Raw genomic sequence first — 18662 nt, 5'->3', positions numbered from 1 at the left:
ATACTAGATCCAGTCTGAAAAAAATACTGAAGGGTAGTTATCAGGCATACGGAAAATATTCCACCAGATGGAAGGTCAGTAATGCAAGACAAAATAAGAAAAAGAAAATATAGTAAGTCTAACTGAAGAGTAACAATATAAAACAATAAAACTATATCTACTGAGCTTAAAATATATAAGGCATTCCAAAACATGACAATCATGAAACAATGAAAGAAAAATTAACTGAATGTTCTTAGAGGGCTTGCCTGCATTGTACAGAAAGTGGCAGTTTCAATCAATATTGCACATTGCTAGTCAACAAGATATAACGGGGACTGGGGAGATGGCTCAGTGGTTACAGGTACCTTCTTGCTGCCAGCCGGTACTCAATTCCCTAGTACCTACTTAAAATGAGCTATAAAAAAAGTGACTCATGTGTCCAGTTTTTTTTTAATTTTTTATTCAATTTTTATTTATTCATTTTAGAGAGACAGAGAGAAAGAGGCAGAGAGAGAGAGAGAGACAGAGAATGGATGAACCAGGGCCTCCAGCCACTGCAAACAAACTTCAGACACATACGCCCTGTGGTGGTTTGATTCAGGTGTCCCCCATAAACTTAGGTGTTCTGAATGCTAGCTCCCCAGCTGATGGAGATTTGGGAATTAATGCCTCCTGGAGGGAGTGTATTGTTGGGGGTGGGCTTATGGGCTTTATAGCCAGTTTCCCCATCCCAGTGTTTGGCACACCCTCCTGTTGCTGTGGTCCATCTTCTGTTGGCCAGGGGGTGATGTCCACCCTCTGCTCATGCCATCGTTTTCCCCTGCCATCATGGAGCTTCCCCTCGAGCCTGTAAGCCAAAATAAACCTCTTTTTCCCAGAAGCTACTCTTGGTTGGGTGATTTCTACCAGCAATGCGAACCGGACTGCAACAGTAAAGTGGTATGGAGGAGTGGGGTTGCTGCTGGACACCTGACTATGTGGCTTCAGCCTTTTGTAGCTGATTTTCAAGAGGAATGTGGAAGGAGTTGAAATCTTGGCCTAAGAGATGCCTTGCAGTACTGTAAGTACAGCCTGATGGACTAATCTGGTCAGAGCTGAAAGACCTGAAGGCAGTAAGAACTACGGACTGTGATTTTTGGCTTATGAGGGTGAGAAAGAGCTTTGCTTGGACTGGGCTAGCAGTTTGTGAGAGAAGCTTGCTCTTATGCCCGTGTCCTGAGAAGTTGTGCAGGGTTGCTTTGCGTAGAAATGAACTGGTGTGAGCAGAGGAATATGGCACAGAAAGAAAAGTCTTTGGGTGAACTGTTGCCCGTTCAGCTGCAACTGAGAGATTACAACCTATGAGACTGGTCTAGCTGACCTGTGCTGGGGCAAGAAGAAGAATGTCGACTCTTTTGAAGGGGCCTGAGTGCTCAAGGAGTCCTGTTCTTCAAAGTCTGCTTTATTCCCCCCTGGATTAACAAATTGGCACCCTACCTGGTATTGTGGAGTATAAGAAATGCTGGAAAGAAGGTCATTGAGTTTGCAACACAGTCCTGTGTTTTGGAAATGGCCATGGGCAGTGTGAAGCGGGTTTGCTGGTTACCTGCATAGAGACCCCATGGGGCCATGAGGATGAGCCATGGTTTGCAGTGGAGACCCAGTGGAGATGCCGGGACCATGAGATGGCTGCCGAGGAGCTGCAGGCCCCGATGAAGTTTCCCAGGACTGTGAGTAGCCTAGCTGGAGGGGCGGAATTGGAATGCCAGAGACTTGTTGCTGGTTAGAATTATCGGACTTGAAGATTTGTCACTGGCTAGAGTTGCTGGACTTGAAGCTACAGAGTTTGATGTTTGCCCTGGTTTTTAAATCTTGTATTGGTTGAATGTTTCTTTGCTATGCCCAATGCCATCTTTTGCAGTGTGAATATTTATTCTGTGCCATTATGGGTTTTTTGAGGTTATATTTTGGTATTATGGCTCAGTTAAAAGATCTTGAACTATGGGGATGTATGAACATCATTGAGATTGATAAAAACTATGGGGACTTTTAAAGTCAGACTGAATGCATTGTATTTTACATCATGTATGGATATCAGTTTATGGGGGCCAGGGGCGGAATGTGGTGGTTTGATTCAGGTGTCCCCCATAAACTTAGGTGTTCTGAATGCTAGGTTCCCAACCGATGGAGATTTGGGAATTAATGCCTCCTGGAGGGAGTGTATTGTTAGGGGCGGGCTTATGGGCTTTATAGCCAGTTTCCCCTTGCCAGTGGTTGGCACACCTTCCTGTTGCTGTGGTCCATCTTATGTTGGCCAGGGGGTGATGTCCACCCTCTGCTCATGCCATCATTTTCCCCTGCCATCGTGGAGCTTCCCCTCGAGCCTGTAAGCCAAATAAACCTCTTTTTCCCAGAAGCTGCTCTTGGTTGGGTGATTTCTACCAGCAATGCGAACCGGACTGCAACACGCCCCCTTGTGCATCTGGCTAACGTGGGTCCTGGGGAACCGAGCCTCGAACCGGGGTCCTTAGGCTTAACAGGCAAGCGCTTAACCGCTAAGCCATCTCTCCAGCCCATGTGTCCAGTTTTGTTTACAGCAACTAAGGCCCTAGTGCATCCATACACATACACCTACAAATAAATGCACAATGTAAAAAAATAAAAATACATGCTAGAATTTAGGTAATCTCTAAAGATTAGCAAATGAAGCCGGTTGTGGTGACACACACTTTTAATCCCATCACTTGGAGGCTGAGGTAGGAGGATCGCTGTGAGTTCGAGGCCAGCCTGAGACTACAGAGTGAATTCCAGATCAGCCTGACTAGCGTGAGACACTACCTGGGGGAGGGGAAGGATAAGATTAGTAAATTAATATGTAATCCCAAACTAAAAAGAAAAACTAAGGAAGAAATGGAAAAGTCACATTTAAAAATATCAAAATGAACCTAGAAAAGAAAATGAATGCAAAACAGGTGATATAAATAAGATTTTTACAGTTTGCCTCCACACCTTTTCAATTTTTCTATTGTGACTCAGATTTCAAAATATTTCACCTTGTCTTATCTTACTAAGATATGCTAATAAGTATTAAACTACCCCAAAAAAAACAAATAAAATGCCTTGAGAACCAAATGACTTATAAATTCTACATTCATTCCATATAAAATATTAATTTGCCATCAGGGATAACATGATGAACTGTAAGATTAATACATTAAGCTGCTTTAAAATGAAATTCTTTCACTTATTTCATGAAAAACAGTACTCTAGCAGGTTTTTTTTTTTTTATTGACTTGCTGATTCGGTGAAAGGAAAATTCCAGGATAAAAGTATAATTAATGTCAGCAAAACACAGGGGCAAGGTGTACCTCTATCACAAGATAAGTAAATAATCTCTTTAGAGCCAAAAGCACCTAGCAAGACATAAAACTTAATAGTGAATCCTGATCTTATTATAAGTAAATGAAGAACTTGAATATTTATTAAATGTTTTATCTTAGGTAGACAGCTCCTATAATTTGTGAGAAATAATATTTTTAAATAAGATAGTCTAAACTGATGGAAGAGAATATGTAATCAAAACTAAATCAAAATTTTATTCTGGGCTGGAATAATGGGTCTCACATCTTTACAGTGGAAGTCAACCCAAAAAAATCCTAATTTGAGGGCTGGAGAGATGGCTTAGTGGTTCAGGCACTTGCCTGCCAAGCCAAAGGACCTTGGTTCAAGTACCAAGGATCCATGAAAACAAGATGGTGCATGCCATCTGGAATTTGTTTGCAGTGGCTGGAGGCCCTGGCACTCCCATATTCATTCATTCATTCACTCTCCCTCCCTCCCTCTCCCCTCCCCTGGCTCTCTCTCTCTCTCTCTCTCTCTAACAAATAGAAATAAAATATTTTTTAAAAAACATAATTTGAAAAAATATGGCTTCTAGCACACTTCCATATAGTGGACTTGGCAAGTGCACAAGAGCACTGCCAAACAAGTGCGCCGGCCTGAGTTCAATTCCCCAGCACCTACATAAACAGTTCTGTAGGGAGTACAAATGGGAGAATGGCTGAGACTCAAGAAGAACAGGAGCTCTGGGTTCAGAAACAGACAACACATCAACAAGATATTTGGATGCGTGATAGAGGAAGGCACCCTATGTTCTCCTCTGCCCTCCACATGCAAACAAGATACGCACATCTACACATACACACACAGATACCATACATTATGTGTGTGTGTGTGTTCCTGATATCATTATCTCTGTAAAAATAAAAGAATATTTTATTTAGCACTAAATCCCAGTGTTACAGGTATAGAAATAGGTGAACAGAGAATTAGTAAACTCTAAAGTGGACAGAGGTGTGAAGTTCAAGACTAACTATGGACTGTCACTAATCCAACTTCATTCAGCTGATCAGAGAATGGTGTCAGGGCAACCACTTATATGCTATGTAAGGAACTAATACCAAAACATTCTCATTTAACTTCACAACAATCTCCCTGACTCTGAGACTTGTACGGATGCTCTTTCTTCAATTTTAAAAATTTCCCAACCCAACTTCTCTTTTCACCCAGGATCTTCTCATCCTTCAGGTCTTAAAAACTCCTCAAAACCAAGTTAGACTCCCTAGGTTTCCAAACCACATCCACTTCTAGAAAAGTAGGTACAAACACAAACTCCTGGTGCCATAGAAGGCACTAAAGAAATATTCACTGAATAAACTAATCTGAATTCATAATTCTCCCTAATTTGACAAAGAAACAAGCTTCTTTTAAAAATTTAGGACTGGGCATGGTGCAGGAATCCTTTAACCCCAGTGCTCAGGAAGGAGAGGTAGGAGGATCACCATGAATTCGAGGCCACCCTGAGACGACACAGTGAATTCTAGGTCAGCCTGAGCTAGAGTGACACCATACTTTGAAAACCAAAAACAAAACAAAATCCAAGTAATTTATATGAGGTGATGCAACCTGTAAATGCCATGGAGCAGATGGGGACCCAAGTACCTGTGACTGACTTCCAAGCTTTCCAATCCCCATACAGTACATGGAAGTGTGCTAGAAGTTAGATTTTTTTTTCACATTATGATTTTTATGTTGACTTCCACTGTAAAGATGTGAGATGCTTTGTAAAGGGGGAAAATGTGAGTAAATATACTAAGATCTGCGAATGGAATATGCCCCTCACAAATTGCACTGAAGAGACAACTGTAAGTGAAACTATAAACATAAACCACAAAATGTAGTGACTCGTCTCACTGTCTGGACCTGAGGAGCATTTCCCAAAGCTGTAGTATTCTAAATCTTTTGCCAGTTTCAAACTGCCTTAACATTCCTCAGCTTTTAACCAGTCATTTTGTTTGTTCTCACTTTGCTACTAAGTCAACCTCTCCAGCTTCTTGACGCTTTACTGTCTACAAAATGTAGCAGTAATTTAACAGAGATGGCAAAGACAGGTCAGGGCAAACTTTGCCTGGCACTGGAGGCCCAGATTGGATCTGCTGGTTCCATTAGGATCGTAAGTCAATTGAGACCTGGAACCAAATCTAGAAAGTCTACTGACCTGTTTAACCAGGCCAGATGTCCTCACTAGGTGCTATTTGCATGGCAGAACATAGTTAGCCAAAACTGGTAATGGGCTATCCTCACCAGAACCAGGTACAATCCAGAGCTGGACAGCCACCAATGTGAAGACTCAGGACCCAAACTCAAAGTCTGTCACATGATGCTACTTTGCTGCCTTTGGGACAATCCAGTAATTCTTTAAATTCACAACTAACAAAGGCATTTCTATTAGCTGAGGATACCTGTACTTGCAATTAAACTTGTATTTTTCCTTTATAATCTATAGTTTTATTAATATGTTTTTTCTATTTTGATTTGTACTTTAGTTGCCTATGTACAGTACTAGATATAATATCCATCTTAGATCGTGAACGACACCATGTTTACAAGTTCTCTTAGAAAAGAATGGCAAATGAAAATGTTTTTGCTAAGTTCAAGTGTGAAAAGCAAGTGGGCCATTGTCCATTTGATGCTAGCTTATTAATTCCTATTAGGATGACCTTTAAAAATAATTTAATTTCTTTACTTCACACCTGACAAAATTTTCCACAGGCTCAATATAGAAAGGAGTTGGCCAGGGTTAACCCAAAAAGGCCTGTACAACTTTTGTCAGCTATAAAATATTAGTATTTATCTCAAAGATTTAGCTGTAAAGGAACTGGTACAGGACTGGAATTATTTTTTCTTCAGCAAGCAAAATGCTTAAGACAGTGTCCCCGCTTATTTCTCTCCCCCCTACTCCCCCCCCCCACAATACATGTCGTCGTATTCCTTGCAAAGACTGGGTTTTGCCCCAGTTCACCGAACCTGCCCAAATCCGCGAAGACCAGGAGTGTAGAACAGCATCGGTGGGCTACGGGGCGCGATCGGAGGAGCGCACACAGACAAGCCCCAAACTACCGAGGCGTCCCAGACTCCTGCGGCTTCCCGGCGTCGCAGCACCTGCGAGCGGCCGTTCTCACGCCGGGGACGAGCCGCGCCGCCCGCCCGCACCCCCGCCCGCCCGCCGGCCGCCGCGCAAACTTTGCAAAGTCGCCCGCCGCTGCCGCTGCCGCTGCCGCTCCCGCCGCCGGCCGCCCGCCCTCGCGCCCCCCCCGCGCCGGGGCTCGCCAAGTCGGTCCCGCCGCCGCGTCGAGGCTGCGGCGTGCGGAGCGCCTCGGGCCGCCCGCCCGGCTCGCGCGCCCCCGGGGCGGGAGGGGGCGCCGGCACTCGCCCGGGGTCCCGCCGCGGAGCCCGTCCTCGGGGCCGTCCCGGCGGCGGCGCGGGGTCCAGGCCGAGCTGCCCGCGGCCCCGGGAATGGCGGCGGCCAAGTTACCTGAGCACGGAGCCGTCGGCGGAGGCTGCGCGCGGTCCTCGGGCAGGCCGAGCGGGTCCGGCGGCGGCGGCGGCGGCGCGGCTACCGCAGTGCCCTCCGCCCCATTGTTTCCTCCCAGGAGGAGCCGGCGAAAGCCGAGCCCGGGAACCAGGAAGTTCCCCGGCGCGACACCTCCTGCCGCCGCCGCCGCTATGGAAACGGCCCCCGCCTCCCAGGGCGGCTCGCCCGGGACCCCGCCTCCGCGCCGCCGGCCCCGCCCGCCTGCCTGCCAGCCTGCCTGCCTGCCTGCCTCACCGGCCGCCGCCAACCGTCGCCGCTGCGGCCGCGGCCGACGCCATCTTGGCGCGGCCTGGGCAGCCCCCTTCCCGGCGGCACGTGCGCGCCGCTCCCGCGCTCCCCCCCCCTCGCCGTGCGCGCCCCCGCCGTGCGCGCCCCCGCCGTGCGCGCTCCCGCCGCGCGCTCCCGCCGCGCGCCCTCGGGCTGCAGGTGGAGGCCCCGGCAGGGTGCCCGAGGCCCTCGGCGTGGGGGCAAGGGGGAGGCACGGAGCTCGGGCGCCCAAGGCCCAGCGCCTACGTCGCCCCGAAACGACCGGCGGGGTCGACGGGAAGGCTGAGACCTGGGGGCCGAGCGCGCACGTGCCAGTGTGACCTCCCCTCCCCCCCCCCCTGCTTCCCACAACTCGCCCTCTGCACTCAATGCGCTCTCTGCCTCGTGCTGATAATGGCCTGCTTCTGGACAGGTGCATGCACGTAGTAAGTGCAAAGTGATCACCGGGTCAACACAATGGTGGCTGTTTCTGGCACAAGCCACGCTGTGGATTTTCAGGAACACAGGCCGAGCGTTCAAACCCGCACTACTTTTAAGTGGGTTACCGTGTACGATCCGACCGCTGCTTAAAGCGTGCCCAGTGTTCATCACTGCCCCATCTTTCTCTAGGTCAGCTTTCCTTTTTTTAATGTCATGAAATTGTCAAGAGCTTTAATTTCCACAGTCTTCCATTAAGGGCTGCTGTAAAAAGATGAATGATGTAAACTTTCCAGCACCATAATTAGCTGACAGTCAAATGATTTATTCAACAGAAGCTACAGAAGTTAGAGCGTGCACACAGCTAAAAGGTTTCTGTCCTTGTTTCCAGGAACTAGAATTACTAAAGCTGGCAACTTTGCACTGTCTGTTCCCTCTTTCCAAAGCCCTGGAAACTGGCACTAGTGACTGCGGGCTATGGGCAATGCGGGACAAAAGGGACGGGAGGAGGAGGCAGGGTTGCAGTCCTCAGCTTTATCATCTGTGAATAATCGGATCATGTCTTAGATGGCCTCTAAGGCTTCTATCTCAAAAAAGTTGAAATCTTCAAACACCTTTATAAGATTTGGGAAGGTGAGGTTTGCTGGGAATGAAACCCACACACCCTTTTCCAGTGAACCAGACCCCTCGCTTAAACACTTCCTAAGAAAGTAGAAATTGATTCTTTCCTTTGGGTCTCCGTTCATTTAAGCCAGGTGTCTGGAGACTGCTTTTGGTTGGTTCCTTCTGTTTGTCCTGGTATGTGCAAAAGGGCACAACGGGACCCATGTATGAAAAGGTGGAAAGCAGATCAAAAGCTGCAAGGCCATGGGAAAATTTTTGAACACCCAAATACTTCTCCCAAAGTTACAGAATTTCCAGATTCACAAATCATTGCGACATTATCAATTTCTGAAGTCCCTCCACTCCAGAGATACTGAGGGAATTAAATTGTGATGTTTGAGCTCCCATCACTTAAACACACCTTGGAAACTACAGAGAGGCTCAAGAGACATCATTGCAAACATAAACAAGAACTCCAAGTCACTAGTTAATGAGTTAATGGGATTTGGGAGGGACAACCTGACCACAGGTTTATTTGGCAAAATAAAGCAGAAATTTCAGATGTGTTTTTCCATAGCTTATATGAGTAATTTTTTATTCTGATTTAATTATAAGGACAGTGGCTCAACTTCATATTTAGCAGTCTGGCTATAGTATCTTAGAAATCCTCACATTTCTCCCCAAGTCAAAACGTCAACATCCAGTCACTTCCAATATGATACCTCTACTGTTCTTAAGTGTAACTCCAGTGGCTTTCCATAATTTTATTATTAAGCATCTTAGAAGTATTATGGTTTTGGCTTGTGTCTCTTGTTTATTATATCTCCTGCATGGTGTGTGACACATGGTAGGCATCATGCCTATGCCTACAGTTGTCAACATGCCTAATCTAATATGTTATCTGTAGAGCAAAATAAATACAGAATTTGGGTCAATGGCTACCAAAGAAATAAACAGGGCCGGGCGTGGTGGTGCACACCTTTAATCCCAGCACTCAGGAAACAGAGGTAGGAGGATCACTGTGAGTTCAAGACCACCCTGAGACTACATAGTAAATTCCAATCAGCCTGGGCTAGAGTAAAACCCTACCTCGAAAAACAAAAACAAAAAAGAAAGAAAGAAAAAATATAAGCTATTATTCCTCTTAAAATGGAAAAACTTTTTTAAAGGGGAAAAAACACTAAGTATAAAAGCAGCCTTAGCCAATATGCACAAGAATATGGGTGGCTAGATTTCACCAAAAACTTACATAAATAGATGGACTTGAACCCTGGTGTATATTTACCAGTCTCTGCCCTTGAAACTTACATTATTTTCACTCCATCATTATACTCACGTGGCATGCCAGATACCAAAATGCCTTCAACTTAAAAATGATAAGTTTACTGTCAGTAAAATATCAAAAACTAAAAAGCAATGAATAATCAGTGTGTGTCACCAGTTAAAATATCTCCCAAGTATCAACCATTTAGAACTACCTCTTCTATAGCATAATGGAATAAGAGACTGACATTCATATTTCATTTTTTGTGAAAGTTATACTTTATACTAATGATAATACTTAAAATATTGCCAAAGGTAAAAGTGCGTATTTAAAGTTTCCCACAAGATATGACCAGAAGTACAATTTGTGGTGAGAACATGAAAATCTAGGACACAAAGAAGAACTTTCAAGGACAAATTCTGTGCCCTTCACTTTCATCTTCAAAATAGGAATGAGAGGGTCAGTTCTTACAGGCTCCCCTAAATTGAGACCACAGTGGGAACCCATGGCTATATGATCCACTTAGCTTTTTGGAAAGGAGGAAGCAGATAGTTCCCTGAAAGTACAGGGCTAGTAAAAACTCTGAAAAACCTTGCACATATTCATACTGACCAGCTGCAGTAATTTCTGGAATTTCCTAAGCCAAAAAGTCAGTTCCAATAATACTACATATAATTATTTTTGGGGGGTAAAAAATACATAAATAGGGCTGGAGAGATGGCTTAGCAGTTAAGGTGTTTGCCTACAAAGCTAAAGGACCTCAGTTCAATTCCCCAGGACCCATGTAACCCAGATACACAAGGAGGTGCATGCATCTGGAGTTCATTTGTAGTGGCTGGAGGCCCTGGAGCACCCATTCTCTCCCTCTCTCACTCTCTCTCTCTCTCTCTCTCTCTCTCTCTCTCTCTCTGCCTCTTTCTCTCTTAAATAAATAAATAAGAATAAACTTTAAGAAGTAAATAAATATAAATAAACCCAGACTGAAGAGATGGCTCAGTGGTTAAGGTGCTTCTCTGCAAAGCCTAACAACCCAGGTTTGATTTCCCAGTACCCACGTAAATCCAGGTGCACAAACTGGTTCATGCATCTGGAGTTCATTTGCAGGGACTAGAAGCCCTGGTGCACCCATTCTTTTTCTTTCTCCGTCTGTATATCTCTCTCTCTCTTCTTAAAAATAAATTAATTAAAAATTAAAAACAACAAACCAGATCAATCCATGAACCAAATAAAAGTTAAAAGGCCACATCCACATAACTCAAAATAAAAGTTACCCTGGGCTGGAGAGAAGGCTCAGTAGATAAAGCACTTGCCACGCAAGAATGAGGACCTGAGTTCGGATCCCCACAACCCAAGTAAAGCCAGATAATGTAGTGCAAGCATCTGTAACCCCAGGGTGCCTACAGTGAAAACGGAAACAGAAACACCAGACATGCCAGAAAGCTGGCCAGCCTGCTAGTACTACCAAAAAAAAAAAGAGAAAAAACTTGCCTCAAAACAAGATAGAAGACCCAGGCTGACATCTGAAGCTGTCCTCTGACCTCTACATGTGTGCTATGGCATGTGCATATCTGCACTCACAAACATGAACATGCACGCGCGCGTGCGCGTGCACACACACACACACACACACACACACACACACACACACACGTAAGCTATCCTTCAGTTTAAAAGAGAAGCGTTTTGTAATGAGTAATGAAACTGCCTGTAAGATTTTGTGTACCATTTGATCTGAGGCTGTCTTACATATGGAGATTCTCAAGGTTCTTTGGTCTTTGGTCTTCTTATTTTAAGAATATAGACACTGGGTTGAAGAGATGGTTCAGTGGTTAAGGCGCTTGCTTGCAATGCCTGACAGGCCAGGTTCGATTGCCCAGTACCCATGTAAAGCCATGTGTACAAAGTGGCACATGTATGTGGAGTTCCTTTGCAGTGGCAGGAGGCTCTGCCGCACACATTCTCTCTCTGCCTCTTTCCCTCTCTGTCTTTCCTTCTGTGTTTGCAATTCTCTCTATGTTTGCAAAGAAAGAAATATTTTAAAATATTTTCATTTGTTTTATTTTATTTTATTTGAAATAGAAAGAGAGAGAAAGACGCAGATAGAGAGAGTGGGCATTTATGGCCTCTAACCACTGCAGACGAACTCCAGACACATGCGCCATCTTCTGCATCTGGCTTACGTGGGTACTGGTGGGGGAATCAAACTTGGATCCGTAGGCTCCACAGTCAAACACCTTAACAACTAAGCCAACTCTCCAGCCCCAAACAAATACTTTAAAAAGGGGAGGGGGGTGCCATGGTGGTGTACGCCTTTAATCCCAGCACTCAGGAGGCAGAGGTAAGAGGATCCCCATGAGTTTGAGGCCACCCTGAGAATACATAGTGAATTCCAGGTCAGCCTTGGCTAGAGTGAAACCCTACCTCGAGAAACCAACAAAAAAGGGGCGGACTGGTGGGATGGCTTAATGGTTAAGGCGTTTTGCCTGCAAAGCCAAAGGACCCAGGTTCGACAGGACCCACGTAAGCCAGAGCAAAAGGGGATGCACACATCTGGAATTCGTTTGCAGTGGCTGGACACCCTGGCATGCCCATTTTCTCTCTCCCTCTTTCTCTGTCAAATACATAAATAAATATTTTAAAGAAAAAGAACACAGATAGCATTTGATTGGAGAACTCGTCTGTCTTCTACTACTGTGCTCTTTGGTCCAGTTTGGTTGTGGTTAGAATTAGTTCCCTCTAGATAAATAATTGGAGAAATGAAGAAGGAAGGAAGAAACAGAGGGAAGAAAAAAAGCATTAGAAGGAGCACAAAGATATATAAGGATCAATTTTCTTTCTGGAGAAATGGGTGTTTTTTTTCTTTTTTAATGTGTGCATGGAACTTATTCAACTGCACAGACGTGCATAAACTACATATGGGTGTGTGCATGCGTACACACACACACACACACACACACACACACACACACACCCCGCATACTACTCACAAAAAGAAAAAACCACTCTCCAGGGGGGCAAAAGTCTGATTTTTATAAATCTTTGTGCTCCTTCTTCCTAAAGCATTCTTTTCTTCCTCTATTTCATCTTTCTCCTTTATTTTCCTGTGACAGAGGCTCTCACTGGAACTGGAGCTCTGTTTCTGTTTTGATTTGTTTTTTTTCTGGTTAGGCTGGCTAACTAGGGATCCTCTCTCTGCCACCCTCAGAGAATTTTTCCCCCCCTGCTGAATTTATAGTTCCCATACTCAGCTTCCCTGTGGTCACCTCTTAGATGCCATTGTTTACTTTTAAGTCTCATCAAGCAGAATTGTATTTAAAAAAACAATATAAGATACTGAAAATTTTGGTCCAATTTCATGGTATTATTGTCTCTATTTTAGGATGATAAAACATTTGCCTCCATGTACGTGATTTTTGAATTAACTTTTAAACTCTGGTGAACATAAGTTTATATTGGCTGTGTGTTTTGCTAGTTTTCCCAGGTTGCCTTCCAAGGAACCCAGCCTCTCATTATTCACACCCTTTTATGTCACCCTCGCTTGTTAGGCTGGCCCTGTAGCTCTCTTTTGACCCCAAAACTGACTAGAGTGGAAATGATGTTGAGTGACTGCTAAGGTGAGAATATAAAAGCTTCCACCTGGGTTCCTGAAATTCTTAGTGTACTTCCTGTGGGAATTCAGACACTACCAGGAGAAAGCCCAAGCCATTTGTAGAGGCCGTGATGGATGCACGATCTCCGATGAGCCCACAGCCCACTTTTCAGGTGCCTGGAGTCCCGACTGGGCCACCCCCTTAGTGGACCCTAAGTGGGAGCCTTTCTGGTGAGCGCAGGCTGCAGCCACTGCCTTTAGTGCGGTTTGTTGCATACATACAAGAAGCTGGGATGAGTTAAGATAAAGTGTTAAACTATATCTAGCTATATTTCACCTAAAATGTTAAACTAAATTGTATCATCAAAATCTCGGAAGTGCTGTGCACAAGGTCAGACTGCAGAGGAACCAGGGAAAGCTGCAGCAGATTCTAGGCTATTCAAGGACATCTTTTACTGAGATTCTAATTTTGTCTGGCTCTTTCCTTTAAGGGGGGAATGACACATTACTGGGCTTAGGGAAGCAACACAATGACTTTGCTCAAACTAAATACATGGCACTTGCAATTACATAGGACTTTCACATGAAATCAGACCCGCATACTATGGCTAAAAACGAAAAGATATAAGCGGCCAAGCTAAGAAGTCAATGAAAATGAGACTATACATGAAAAAAAAAAACTATTTTTGATCTATTTAGCTTGTGTTTTATATTTGCTAATAACCAGACTAAAATGCCCAAAGAAAAAACTATACTTTTGATCTATCTAGATTGTGTCTTATGTTTGCTAATACTTCATACAAATTATAGGTTCACACTTCTAATTCTGCAGTTTTGAAATCCACAAAGCTCCTAACACAAATCCATTTTTTTTTTCTGTAAATTTGAATTTAAAAGTCCTTTAGTAGCAACTGAACTTTTCTCTGGCTACTCATGATTTTTCATTTGTTTGGTTAGTTAGGTTTTGGTTTTCACTACGTAGCCCAGGTTGATCTCAAACTGGCAGCAAACCTACTGTCTCAGCCCCCTGGGTGCTGGAATTACAGGCATGTGCCACCACGCCCAGTTTTTCTTTTTTAAAGTCTCATTTAGCATGGACATGCACTTTGCTGCAAGGCTTTTGATGTGTTGAATTCCTAAATGTCATCCCCAACCAGGCATATGCCACCCCATAAGTTGCATCGCCTCCTTCGAAGGAGACCGTACTACAGACCCAACACAAACTTCACTGTGCAGAAGGGGTGGTGGGAATAATCAGACGCTCTTTGAAATCAGGTCACCTGAGTTCAAAACCTGGCCCTCAGCTACTTGCCAACTCTGAGATGTGGGTGCCTATGTGATGCCCTGGCAAAGTTCATTCCTCTGCCAAATGAGGTTAGTGATAGAAACTGCTTCTCAGGGTCTTTATAGAGGACTAGGTGCAATTAGGCTTGCAAAGTGTTTAACACTAGCTGCTTGTTAGTCTCACCCCTCAACAAGCATGGACAGTTATGATGTAGTGACCTTCTTGTTGCTGGGACAAAACACCAAAACAAAAGAAGATGAAAGGAGGAACGGGTTTATTTTGGCTTACAGTTTCTAGAGGAGTTCCCTGATGGTAGGGAAAAGCATGGCACAAATAGAGGCCAGACGTCACCTCTGCCACAGCAGGTGGACAACAGCAGCAAGGCACTGAGCTGATCTCTGGTGAGGGGGAACCGGCTTTGACACCCCTAAGTCCACCCCCATCAACACATCTCCTCCAGCAAGGCTCCACCTGCCAAATTGCCATCAGCTCAGACCAAGCAGTCAAAACACATGAGTTGGGCTGGAGATATGGCTTAGTGGTTAAGGCACTTACCTTCAAAGCCAAAGGAACTCAGTTCGAGGCTCCAGGACCTGCGTAAGCCTGATGCACAAAGTGGCAAATGCGTCTAGAGTTTGTTTGCAGTGGCCAGAGGCCCTGTAGCTCACTTGTGCGCTCTCTCTCTCTCTCTCTCTCTCCCTCTTCCCCCCTCTTTTTCTCTCTCTCAGATAAATAAATAAAAATAAAACATTTTGGGGCTGGAGAGATGGCTTAGTGGTTAAGGCACTTGCCTGTGAAGCCTAAGGACCCAGGTTTGATTCTCCAGGTCCCTCGTAAGCCAGATGCACATAGTGGTACATGTGTCTGGAGTTTGTTTGCAGTGGCTAGATGCTCTGGTGCACCCATTCTCACTTTCTCTCTCTCTACCTCTCTCTGTCTCCAATAAATAAGTAAAAAAATTTTTTAAATATGTTTAATTTTTTTTTTTACAAAACCACATGAGTTTATAGGGGCTTCCCAATTCAGACCACCACATTTGACTATTCTAAATTCAAAGAAAATAGTATTACAAGGAATAATTAGTCAAGAAAAATATATCCAGCATACTACCAGCAGACATATAATCAATATAGGGAATCAGAGACGTTCAAAGTTGCTGGAAAGTGTAAGTGGGTTGAGGGTTGACACAAACCAGCACTTCCAAGTGATTCCACACGAGCTGTGGTTCCAATGTCAGGAAGTTGCTGCAGGCGAGATCGGAAGTTGGAGAAAATGACAGAGCGTCACAGTGGGCGTTGTGTCATCACTGGCCTGCGAGTCACAAGCTGGCGGCTGTCAGGAATGACCTTTGGAGGCCACTTGGCCTCACTGCAAAAGCTTGTGCTGGTCAAACTGCTCATGTCAGCTGCTGCAAGGAAAGTGACATATTTGATGGCTTCCTGATCCTATACGGGCAACCTGGCACAACCTCTGCCTTATCAGAATTATACTGTCAAGGAACCCCAGGAAATGCAGCTCCACTGGGCCCAGCCTCAGTGACACACATGATACCCAACCCAAACAGTCACTGTGTAGTAACAATGCCCAGTGATATCCATGACGGTCAATAGCAAGTATCAACTTGATGAGGTTCAGCATTGCCTAGGAGACAAATCTCTGGCCATGCCTGTGAAAGAGTTTCTAGATTAGGTCATTTGAGTCGGGAAGACCCACCCTAACCGTAGGTGGCACCATTTCATGGCCTGGGGTCCTGGATTGAATTCAGAGCTCCAGCATTCATTGCTTTCTGCTTCCTGACTGTAGGTTGAACATGACCAGGAGCGGGGTGGCTGGAGAGATGGCTTAGCGGTTAAGGCACTTGCCTGCAAAGCCAAAGGACCTCTGTTCGATTCCCCAGGACCCACGTAAGCCAGATGCACAAGGTGGTGCATGCATCTGGAGTTCGTTAGCAGTGGCTGGAGGCCCTGATGTGCCCATTCTCTCCCTCCCTCTCTCTCTCTCTCTAAAAAGTAAAAATAAATAAATAAATAAATAAAATAAAATAAATTAAATTTAAAAAATCTGAATACGTCCAGGTGCCTCATGTTTCTTCTGCAATCCTTTCTCTGCCATGAGGGGCTGCATTCCTTCTAACCATAAGCTTGATTTTTTGTTTGTTTGTTTTTGTTTTTCAAGGTAGGGTCTTACTCTAGCCCAGGATGACCTAGAATTCATTATGTCATCTCAGGGTGGCCTCAAACTCACAGTGGTCCTCCTACCTCTGCCTCCTGAGTGCTGGGATTAAAGGCGTGTGCCACCATGCCTGGCGTCCTTTGCTTTCTAATCAGGTGTTTTGTCACAGTAAGAAGGCAAGTGTCTCATATGATATAGCACTTTTGGGCAGTGCTAGGGTTGAACCCAGGGTCTCTTACACGTTAGGTAAAACACATTCCCAGGCCCCAGTGTGGCAAACCTCTATGAGTGAGGTAGGCAGCAACTGCAGCTCAGAGGAGCTTGCTGATGGGTCCAGGGCTACAGGGGTAGCAGTGAGAGACTAGGGACCCTACCGTCCAAACATGGGGTGTGTTTCTTTATGCTAGGCTGTCCAGTTTGATATTTTGAGTTCTTTTCCCCTCAAATCTACATAATATATATTTTTTCTTTTTTTAAATTTTATTTAAGACAGAGATGGGGAGAATGAGAGAGAGAATGGGTGTGCCAGGGCCTCTAGCCACTGCAAACAAACTCCAGACACTTGTGCCACCTTGTACTCCAGGCTTATGTGGGACCTGGAGAATGGAACCTGGGTCCTCCAGCTTAATAGGCAAGCACCTTAACCACTAAGGCATCTCTCCAGCCCCTCATAGTATTTTATATTATCTATTTAGTGTTTTTCTTTGAGTTGACTCATACCTATATGTAAATACAGAGGAAAATTTGCAACAATATCTAAAGAATAATGCAGGGCTGGGGAGATGGCTCAGTTGGTAAAGAGCTTACCACACAAACTTAAAGATCTGAATTCAGATTCCCAATGCCCACATGAAAGGGCTTGATGTGTGCACCTGTAATCCCAGCATGGGCAAGATGGAAACAAGAGAATTCAGGGGTCCTGCTAGAAGCTTATCTAGTTGAGTCAGTGAGCCCTACATTCAGTGAGAGGCTGTGTCAAAAAAACAAAGTAGGGGGAAGAAGTGAGAAAGACACCCAGCCTCAACCTCTGACCTATACATGCATAGACACGCATGCATGCATGTACACACACACTTCTGGTAGCATAAATGGAAAATAAAAGCAAAAATGAACACACAAAAGTCAACAAAATGAGAACCAGATTATAGGGGGCTCTGAACCTGAAGCTAGACTTGCTAATACCAACTGAGCCTCACCCGCTGATATATTTACCAGGACCAAAGAGGTAATAAAAATCTATGAAAAGTCAACCTTGCCACTGTGTGAGGCAATGGTATTTTGAAGCCTTGCCTATCTTCCCTATCATCAGTAAACCACATCTGACACTAGGTGACATTCCTGCCATATCAGATTTTGAAAGCTTAGGTGAGGATATGAGTATTTATTAATTCAATTTGGGAAACTACTGGGTAGCTGAGCATTAAGTGTGTGTCAGTACGTTCTTCTGCCTCTGACTTATTCATGTAAGATTTTGCTATTGTCATGGAATTGAAATTCACATAACATAAAATCAATTTTCAAGTGAACAATTCAAGAGCATTGCACTCACATTGTTGTATAACTCCTTGTGCTATCTAGTTCTAAAAGATTTTCATCACCCCCGAAGAAAATCCCATAACTACTAGCAATTATTTTCATTTCCCACCCAAATTCAGGCTCTGGCAACCACTAATCTTTGTCTGTATGGATTGAACCCAAATATTGCACACAAACAGAGCCACATAATTTGTGGGCCTATATTCTTTCACAGAACATGTTTGGGGGCTCACAAGCATTCTATCAATACTGACTTTTATGGTTAGATAATATTCTATTATGCGTATACATGTAAATATATATGCCACAATTAGTTTATTCATGTGTTGATGAACACTTGGGTTTTTTTCACTTTGGGGCTGTTATGATAATGCGACTACAGATTTGTGTATATGTACTTGTTTAACTGTAATTATTTCAGCGTCGTGCTTGGGAATCAAGTTGCTGTTTCATGTGGTAATTCTGTTTGTTTGTTTGGATTTTTTTGCATTTGTGTGGGGTATGAATGTGTGTGTGTGTGGTACATGCACACACATGTGTAGATGCATGTACCAAACGCATGGAGGCCAGAGGAAGAAGGGCTGCTGTTCTCCATCTCCTAACCACACACTTTCTTCCTTGATACAGGGTGTCT

The 18662-nt window shown here is 44.4% G+C and overlaps 1 protein-coding gene across 1 annotated transcript in view; it reads right to left on the bottom strand.

Moving 5' to 3' along the window:
- The window catches only part of Usp6nl (USP6 N-terminal like), a 199548-nt gene extending 192654 nt beyond the window's left edge, over nucleotides 1-6894 (bottom strand). The window contains exon 1 of the mRNA XM_045134851.1: nucleotides 6836-6894. The gene's annotated coding sequence lies outside the window, so the exon portion shown is untranslated. The remainder of the gene's footprint in view (nucleotides 1-6835) is intronic.
- Nucleotides 6895-18662: the final 11768 nt, after the last annotated feature.

This window comes from Jaculus jaculus, chromosome 15 (assembly GCF_020740685.1).
Source record: "Jaculus jaculus isolate mJacJac1 chromosome 15, mJacJac1.mat.Y.cur, whole genome shotgun sequence".
NCBI classification, from domain to species: Eukaryota; Metazoa; Chordata; class Mammalia; order Rodentia; family Dipodidae; genus Jaculus; species Jaculus jaculus.
Note: the sequence above shows the minus strand (reverse complement) of the source record. Positions and strands in the feature narration are given on the sequence as shown.